The sequence below is a fragment of the Felis catus genome, chromosome B1 (genome assembly GCF_018350175.1).
Source record: "Felis catus isolate Fca126 chromosome B1, F.catus_Fca126_mat1.0, whole genome shotgun sequence".
Taxonomy (NCBI): Eukaryota; Metazoa; Chordata; class Mammalia; order Carnivora; family Felidae; genus Felis; species Felis catus.
The window spans coordinates 54,962,797-54,971,803 of NC_058371.1; positions in this window are offsets into that span (position 1 = coordinate 54,962,797).

Genomic DNA, 9,007 nt, shown 5'->3' on the forward strand with positions numbered 1-9,007 from the left:
TTCTGGGGTTTCTATTCTATTCCATTGGTCTATGTGTCTGTTTTTGTGCCATTGACCTATTTCTTTTTCATGTTTCCTGATATCTGTAAAAGGAACATTCTCCTCTGCTCTTTTTTTTTTTAACGTTTTTTTAAATTTATTTTTGAGACAGAGAGAGACAGAGCATGAACAGGGGAGGGGCAGAGAGAGAGGGAGACACAGAATCTGAAACAGGCTCCAGACTCTGAGCTGTCAGCACAGAGCCCGACGCGGGGCCTGAACTCACGGACCGCGAGATCGTGACCTGAGCCAAAGTCGGCCGCTTAACCGACTGAGCCACCCAGGCGTCCCTCTCCTCTGCTCTTAACCATACTCTTAGGTACTCACTGAACTCCCAGAAAATCACTATGACTTGTAACAAAAATCATCAGCTTCAACAAAATCTGAAGGAAACAGGGAAGTGTTACATGAAACTGTATAAGTCATTCCAAGAGCCCTGGGATACTGGCTTCCCTTAAATATAAAATTACCCCATGGGCAAAGGATGACTTTATCTTTATTCAAGGAGAGAAAAGGAAACTTGATTACCTTTAGGACGATGATTATTCTACCCCTTCCATGCCTGCCTCAGGCTGGAAGAGGCATCTGACTGTAATGCCTGACACAGACTGAGACTGAAGTACAGAATATAGCACAGTAATCTTGGGGGTGGGTCTGAGGCCACCATGTGGCAGATGCAGATGAGTGGGGAGAAAAATTTGTCTGCAAAGGCAGATGCTGAGAGAAAAGGAACAACCAGGATGGAGAGAGAGGGAGAAGAGAAAAGGGGGGAGGGAAGGAGAAGGAGGAGGAGGGGGAGGAGGGGGAGGAGGAGGAGGAAGGGAGTGGAGGAAGAAAAGAAGGGAGTAAGGGAGGAAGGAGAGAGGGAGGGAGAGAGGAAGGAAGGAATTAAAAATAACTGCCTGATGATTTTCCATATTCCTTGGGAATTAGCTCTAAATTTTCCCTATTTAACTAGAATGTTTCATTTTATAACACCACAATGTCCAACTAATTATGAGTGTCCCCATGAAGTTATGGTAATCTGGCTTTTACCTTTGAGTTGGATTTTGCTCATGAAGACAGCTGATTCCCGTCTGGAAATCTGGAAATTTCTTAAGCAAAAGCAGTGTGAATTAATTTTATCTATTCCATTCCTTATCCTAAAAACAGGTACCAGAAAGTTCCAAACAATTGATTGTGGGCGAAGGTAGCCATCACATGACTTGAGCACACTGCCTTTCATCACGATGTGCTACCTACAGACCTGATACAGTACTAACTTCGTATTAAGACATTAAGACCCAATTTTAGTTCTGAGAAACTTTTCTATCCTATTCATTTGGAAGCTGATCAGTTAAGACAGAAGACTCTGGTAGTTTTATCTCCAACAACAACATCACAAAGGACAGAAGTTCCTGAGCCAGAGACAGGAGAAACCAAGCCTACTGGTTAAATATGTATAGTTCTAGGGGTTAATATTTGCTATGGGCGCCTGGCTGGCTCAGTTGGCAGAGCACGCAATTCTTGATCTCTTTTTCTTTTTTAACGTTTATTTATTTTTGAGACAGAGAGAGACAGAGCATGAACAGGGGAGGGGCAGAGAGAGAGGGAGACACAGAATCTGAAACAGGCTCCAGGCTCTGATCGGTCAGCACAGAGCCCAACGCAGGGCTCGAACTCACGGACCATGAGATCATGACCTGAGCCGAAGTCGGATGCTCCACCGACCGAGCCACCCAGGCGCCCCCAATTGTTGATCTCTTAAGTTTGAGCCCCATGTTGAGTGTACCAGTTTACTTAAAAATAAAATCCTTAAAAGAAAAAAAAAAAGAAAGAAAGAAAAGAAAAGAAACTCTCCCATTCACATCCTAGCAGACACAGTCTTCCTCTGAAATGAGGCTTCTTTCACTGGATCTGGCTTCACTACTAGTCAAAACAACGCTTCTTAATATTTCCCCAAACCTCAGTCCCCTTTGAAGGTGACCTACAAAGGGTTGCTTCCATTTGTATTCTCTTGCCTAAAGGAACAACACGTCCTCCACCTCCTAAATTCACTGGCTTTGTCTTGCTTCTTTTTTATTTGGTTCTTGCTCTTTCCACTCTTTTGGAATTAGTCTACATTCCAAACTTGACTTCAGCTGGAATACAAATTTAAACTTCCTTTTGCTCAATGGCCCACAGTTGAAGGCTAGCAGCTGGGCCTATCTTGTTTAGGTTTCCTCATGGAACCCCAGCAGATGCAAGAGGGAAAGTTCTGAAAATAACTCCGAGTATCCTCTTGCCCAAAAACACAACTCTGGTCCTGGGCTGTTTTGTAAGTCAAACAACCTATGAAAGAGTGCACAAGTTAACCCCTTAAAGGCCTGAAAAATTAATCTTAGTAAATATTTTAGTAGTGCTTGTTTCTTCTCTTTAACACTTTTATTTTTTTATTTTTTATTTTTTTTTTCAACGTTTATTTATTTTTGGGACAGAGAGAGACAGAGCATGAAGGGGGAGGGGCAGAGAGAGAGGGAGACACAGAATCGGAAACAGGCTCCAGGCTCCGAGCCATCAGCCCAGAGCCTGACGCGGGGCTCGAACTCCCGGACCGCGAGATCGTGACCTGGCTGAAGTCGGACGCTTAACCGACTGCGCCACCCAGGCCCCCTCTTTAACACTTTTAAATATGCTTATTTTATAATCTATTTCTGAAGTTCTTAGGGTCTAAGAACTTTGTTACTGCTAATGATTCTGGATTGTTTCTTCATGTATCTTGTAATTTAGGACTGTGAGTTCATGTTTGGGGATACTTTATTTAGAGGAATCCTGTGCAGGGTTGAAAATACGTCTTTCTAGAGAAGACTTCTAATTACTTTTGTTGAGGGCACCAGTATTGTTATCAGCCTGAGAATGGTTTTTATACTATTTTGTTGGAGAATCTAGGCCTTCCAGAAAGTGTAAACTCAAACCTCAAATCTGACCTAGGGGAGACTGAGGTTTTGAGGTTTTTTCAGGTTCTTTCTTCCTTCCTTCCTTCCTTCCTTCCTTCCTTCCTTCCTTCCTTCCTTCCCTTCCCTTCCCTTCCCTTCCCTTCCCTTCCCTTCCCTTCCCTTCCCCCTTCCCCCTTCCCCCTTCCCCAGCAGATCCGGCTAAACAAAAGAATTTCCTTTAAACCTCCCTTTGGGAGAGGATAAACATTTTCAGTTCTCTTTCACAGATGTACAGTCAGTCAAGGGTTCTTTATTTGAGGGTCTTAGATACAAGTTTTTGCCCCTCCTGGACCTGAAATGTGTCTCCTGTATTTTCATAGCCATTAAAACACAAGCCCATTGTTAACTAGACTGGGAAAAAAATAAATCCAAAACAGTAAAAAGATCAGTTTCCAGAGTATTTTCTTTACTTTCTTATTAGCACTTCAAAGTATATTTATTATATTTGTATCCATTATATCTGAACAATTTTTAATAAGAGAGTTTTCAGATTAGTCAGCAATATTGCTAGAAATGGAACTCCTCTGTTATTATTTTTCAGGTATTTATACTTCTAACATTTCTGTTCTTGTTATCGGTCAAGATTTCTTTGTATAGAAGTAACTTCTGAAAATGGACTTGCTTGGTAACCACTTTTGATCTCTTATAGACTTACAATGAAAATATCTTCTTAGTGAAAAGAAGATTTGTGCAATTATCTTCTGGCCTCCATCAACAGACACAATCAATATGGGGAGTGCAGCACCGCTTGTTGTATACCTCTCACAAACATTGTTCAAAAGTTTTCTGGTACTCTCCAGAACAAAACAGATAGTATGAGTGCTTCCTTATAAGAAAGCTTCTTTGGAATCAGCTTTGAGAAAGGGAAAGAAAGAAAGAAAGAAAGAAAGAAAGAAAGAAAGAAAGAAAGAAAGAAAGAAAGAAAGAAAGAAAGGGAAAAGGGAGAGAAGGAGGAAAGGAAGGAAAGAAGGAAGGGAGGCAGGGCGGGAGGAAGAAAGATGGATTCCTATCCTTTAAGAAATCTAGGCTCTTCCTAAGAAAATCAGGATTTAGAACCTAAATCTAATATTTAAAATTCTCTCCGTTTTCATTTTCTTTGGCTTGACTTAAATAGAAATCTTTGAGTGGGAAAATTATAAGACTATGCTTTTATAACACTAAAATTCACTTTCAACTTGGTCAATTTAATCAAACTCAACCATCCATTAAAATATATATATTATCGAGGGGCGCCTGGGTGGCGCAGTCGGTTAAGCGTCCGACTTCAGCCAGGTCACGATCTCGCGGTCTGTGAGTTCGAGCCCCGCGTCGGGCTCTGGGCTGATGGCTCAGAGCCTGGAGCCTGGTTCCGATTCTGTGTCTCCCTCTCTCTCTGCCCCTCCCCCGTTCATGCTCTGTCTCTCTCTGTCCCAAAAATAAATAAACGTTGAAAAAAAATTAAAAAAAAATGTATATATATATTATCGAGAAAAGAGTTATACGAAAAATTGCCTAGGGTAATGCAAATCTCATATGCTGGATAGAATATTCATAAGGCCCTATGATTTTTGAAAACTATTAATGCAATTTTTGTCATAATTTTACAAATCTTCTTAGGAATGGTATTACTTAGCCTTTCTTGGGCATCTATTTTACTGATTGCCAATACAGAGAGTATTTGGATACAACCTAAATTCTTCCTTCTGCAAATCAAACATATTTCCTCTTGTTCTATTCTTAATGGAGACCAGATTCTTAAATAATAACCCTTCATCTTCTTGAAGACCCACCCTCTCAGCCATGCATTCCACTGCATTGTCTTAGTTACCCAACACCATGGAGGATATCCTGAAGGGAAAAGTTCAAGATCAAACAAGATGTCTCTCTTCATGAAATTGCAAATATGATTTTCCCCTTTCTAGTTTTATTAACAGAGAGAATTCCTCTTCAAATAACACTCTGAAACCAAACATGCCACAGAAAATGTATCACTTTTAAACTCCATAGAGGCTTGAAAATGTTACTCCAGTAAACATTTTCTAAATAATACTATTTGTAGAATAATTACAGTCTGAGTTTTTCTGTCATTAGTATCAAGTGGCTGATTCTCTAATGATTCTGTTTGCTCCAAGAACACAATGATTCAGACTGTTTCTGGCATGTATTATTTTGTTCAAAGGTAAACTTTGATTCTGTGTCTCTCTTTAACTCTGTTTTCAAAGTAGCACCCTGTGTTAATCAATTCAAAATCAACCAACCTGGATAATTAAATTCTATGCCCTTCATTCACATCTATCCTATATCCCTGTTCTTTCCCATTTCTACCCCAAACACATACAAAAATATAAAGCCTTTTATTCTCAATAATTGTTCTTATGTCTGACATCTTTGGTATATTTATACTTTTTCCCCATATAGACCCTCTCTATATGTGTCTATTAATCTCATTGCATCAGACCTTCAGATCACTCCTCTGTTCTGTGGGATAGAACACAGCTTGTTGGTTATTGTAGAATCACAAAGTAGTACTTTATTAACATAATAATTTTGTTTTGGAGATTTTTTTTTATTTCCCTTAAAGTTTTTGTTGTTGTTGCTGCTGTTGGAAAGTTCCTTTTTTTTTTTCTTTAGCTAAAGAAGTAAAGACATGCGATTCTTACTTCTGCTTTTCTCAAATTGGGACCAAAGTTACAAGAAAAAAAAAAAAGCAGGGCTGTGTGAGCTGTTAGCAGACAGGTAGATATATGTAGAACTGTAGTGCTAGGGCTCACCAGTTGGTTGGCTCCTTTCTTGGCATAGGTGGCCATCTGTTCATAGTTTCTGCTGGAGGAGCTGTTAAAAGTTGGGAAACTCTTCTTTCCTCTCAGAGCTTTGTCTGTTTTTTAACCACCTGCTCTCTGGGTCTCTTACTGTCTCCCTCCCAACTTGAACTGGGATTCTCTCCCAGGAAAACTAATCAAATATTTCCTTCCATTCCCCACAGTTAATCTCAATCAGTCAGGGAAGGACAGTCTCCCACCATCCCAAGATCACCACTGGAGGCCCAGTTCTGCTGTGCAAATTAGGCCAATTGACTTCCTAAGTCTCATTTTCTCACTGTAAAATGCAAGTTTGTTCATTCATCCAACAAATATTTACTAGGTGTCCACTATGTGCCCGGTAATATTTTAATATTCCCAGGGCAGGGTGCCGGGTTGGCTCAGTCCTTTAAGGGTCTGACTTCAGCCCAGGTCATGATCTCATGGTTTGTGGGTTGGAGCCCTCAGTGGGTTCTGCACTGACAGCATTGAGCTTGCTTGGAATTCTTTCTCTCCCTCTTTCTCTGGCCCTCCCCCCACCTCAAAAATAAATAAATTTACTTAAAAAAAATATTCCCAGGGCAAGGTTCATGTTGTCATGGAGATTAAGCTCTAGTTTGGGGTAGGAGGAAAAGACAAACAATAAGCAAAATATCTGTATAATTTAATGGACGAAATCCCTCTCTTCACAAATGCATCAATGTGCCTTTCTCTTTTTCATTTCTTGGTATCCCGTTAGGCAGAGCCATTTATCTACCAACGAGTAGGGGAGGGGATAGGGTAATGTAGCAGGAATGCAAAATGATTTAAAGAGTATTTAGTTGCTGAAATCCAAATAGGGTCTCTGAATCAAGAGCAGGATAATTTATGAAACCCAGGGTTTTTTGTACAAACTGAATCAAGAAGACTGACTAGGGGCACCTGGGTGGCTCAGTAGATTAAGGGTTGCTTGATTTCAGCTGAGGCCATGATCTCATCGTCTGTGAGTTCGAGCCCTGTGTGGGCCTCTGTGCTGACAGCATGTAGCCTGCTTGGGAATCTCTCTCTCCCTCTCTCTGTCCCTTCCCCATTCACACATGTGTGCACGTTTTCTCAAAATAAATAAATAAACTTAGAAAAAAAAAAAAAAGAAGAAGGCTGACTGACTGGATACAGTTTTATGTACGCGTGGAGTAACAAGGAGGATATGAGGTGGAGGAAGTTGAAAGTCCAAGAAGGGGGAAAGGGGAGAAGGGGAAGGCAGACACCAGTGTCTTTGTTCTCTGCACTCATTTCCTTGAGCAGAACTTCAAACACCTGGAAGGGTGTGGGGAGAAGCCGGGTTTGTGGCTCACTTCCACAGATGCAGCAAGGGAAGGCTCCCAGATAGGGTTGCCATATAAACTGCAGAAAGTCCAATTAAATTTGAATTTCAAATAAACAATGAATAATTTTTTTTTTTACATTTATTCATTTTTGAGAGACAGAGAGAGAGACAGAGCACATGCCGGGGAGGAGCAGAGAGATAGGGAGACACAGAATCCGAAGCAGGCCCCAGGCTCTGAGCTGTCAGCACAGAGCCCCGACGCGGGGCTCGACCTCACAAACCGCGAGATCATGACCTGAGCCGGGGTCAGACGCCCAACCGACTGAGCCACCCAGGCGCCCCACAGTGAATAATTTTTTAATGTAAGTAATCTCCTACCCCAGCAATATTTGGGACATACTTCCACTAAATTGTTTTCCCCTCGTTTACTTGAAATGCAAATTTAACTGGGCTTTCTGTATTTTTATTTGCTAATTCTGAAGAACCTTCAGCTTGGGGGTCCCAGTACCTGATGGCTTGGCAGTGATGCCATAGAAGTGGCAGCAAGGGTGAAGAATAAATTCTTCATTCATTAATTAATTGGGACTCAATCAGTTGTGCCTTCTGTGTACTGTCACATCTAAGCAGAGGTTGGTTGTAACCATCATACCATATGAAACTACCAGTGGGCATAAATCATACTTAAAAAATTTAACGTGAGAATTAATGCCCTCTCTAAATGCATATGTGCTTTATTATTCCAGTCTCACAAAGCACATGAAAACCACAGCTGTTGATAATGCTTTTGATTTGCCAGATCCTGTAACAGTCCACTTACTTTGCCTTGAACATGGCATTTGTACCACATTAAAGTTTGGCAAGCTTAATCTTTGCTAACCACTGGCAAATGTGAACATGCTATAAAATATAAAAATATATTTCAGCCAAAGCCATTATCAGGTATATATTTGTTTGGATTTGACTAAGAACCTCTAATTTGTTCATGTGTACTTGGCATCTTTATGTTCTTTGTGGTGATTATGCTTGCAATGAATATATTACATGCTTGCTGGTCAACTAAAGCTCTAAATGTGGTAGAGGAGGAAAGGAGAGGGGTGAGGTGGAAAGAAGTCCTATTTCACTTCTGTTGGAGTGAGAATGATCCTCCATAAACGCTTGGAGAAAACTCTTCCAATGGCCACTTGCCCATCCTCCCACCTGACCTGCCCGACACTAAACATATTTTCGAGTAGTTTGTGTATTCTCTTTCATATCATCACATAAGAGAATCTACCCTTGCACGTAATTGGCCACAAGCCTCAGAATAAAAGTATGTTATCTGGCTGTTAACCAACACAAAGCTCAAGAAAACCACCATCTCTGATATTCCAACACAATGGCATTCTTCAGTCTGGAAATCTTCAGTCTGGAAATCTATCTCTATAGAGATAGAATAGGTATATAATCTTGAGATTATTGTTCTGTTTTGTTTATCCACTCATTTAGACAAAGACAGCCAGAACAACATATTTCCTCCCCAAGGATATCACAGAAAATTTTTCATGAAACCCCCATTTATTCACTTTCCCAAAATTTTAATCACCTCTTTCACATATGTCATCTCGTATTTATCTCATGACATGTTGTAAAACAGGAAAGGTGAGAACTATGTAATTATTATTTTCATTGTACAGAATAAAAGGTAAAATTTCATAGCAGGACCACTTAATTTAGCTCTCTATCCATGCCTACCTTTCAGTATCTCAGTGAACCACATTGTATGCATACTTTTCAGTGCCCAGGAAATGGACATGTGCAATGAATAAAGAACTCTGAATGTAAGTGCACCCATATCCTGGGTTTAAATTGGATTTCGTTCCATCAAGGAAATAAAACAAGCCAAACAAAGAAGCAGATCCTTTTCCTAAAAGTCATTTACTCATTCATATATT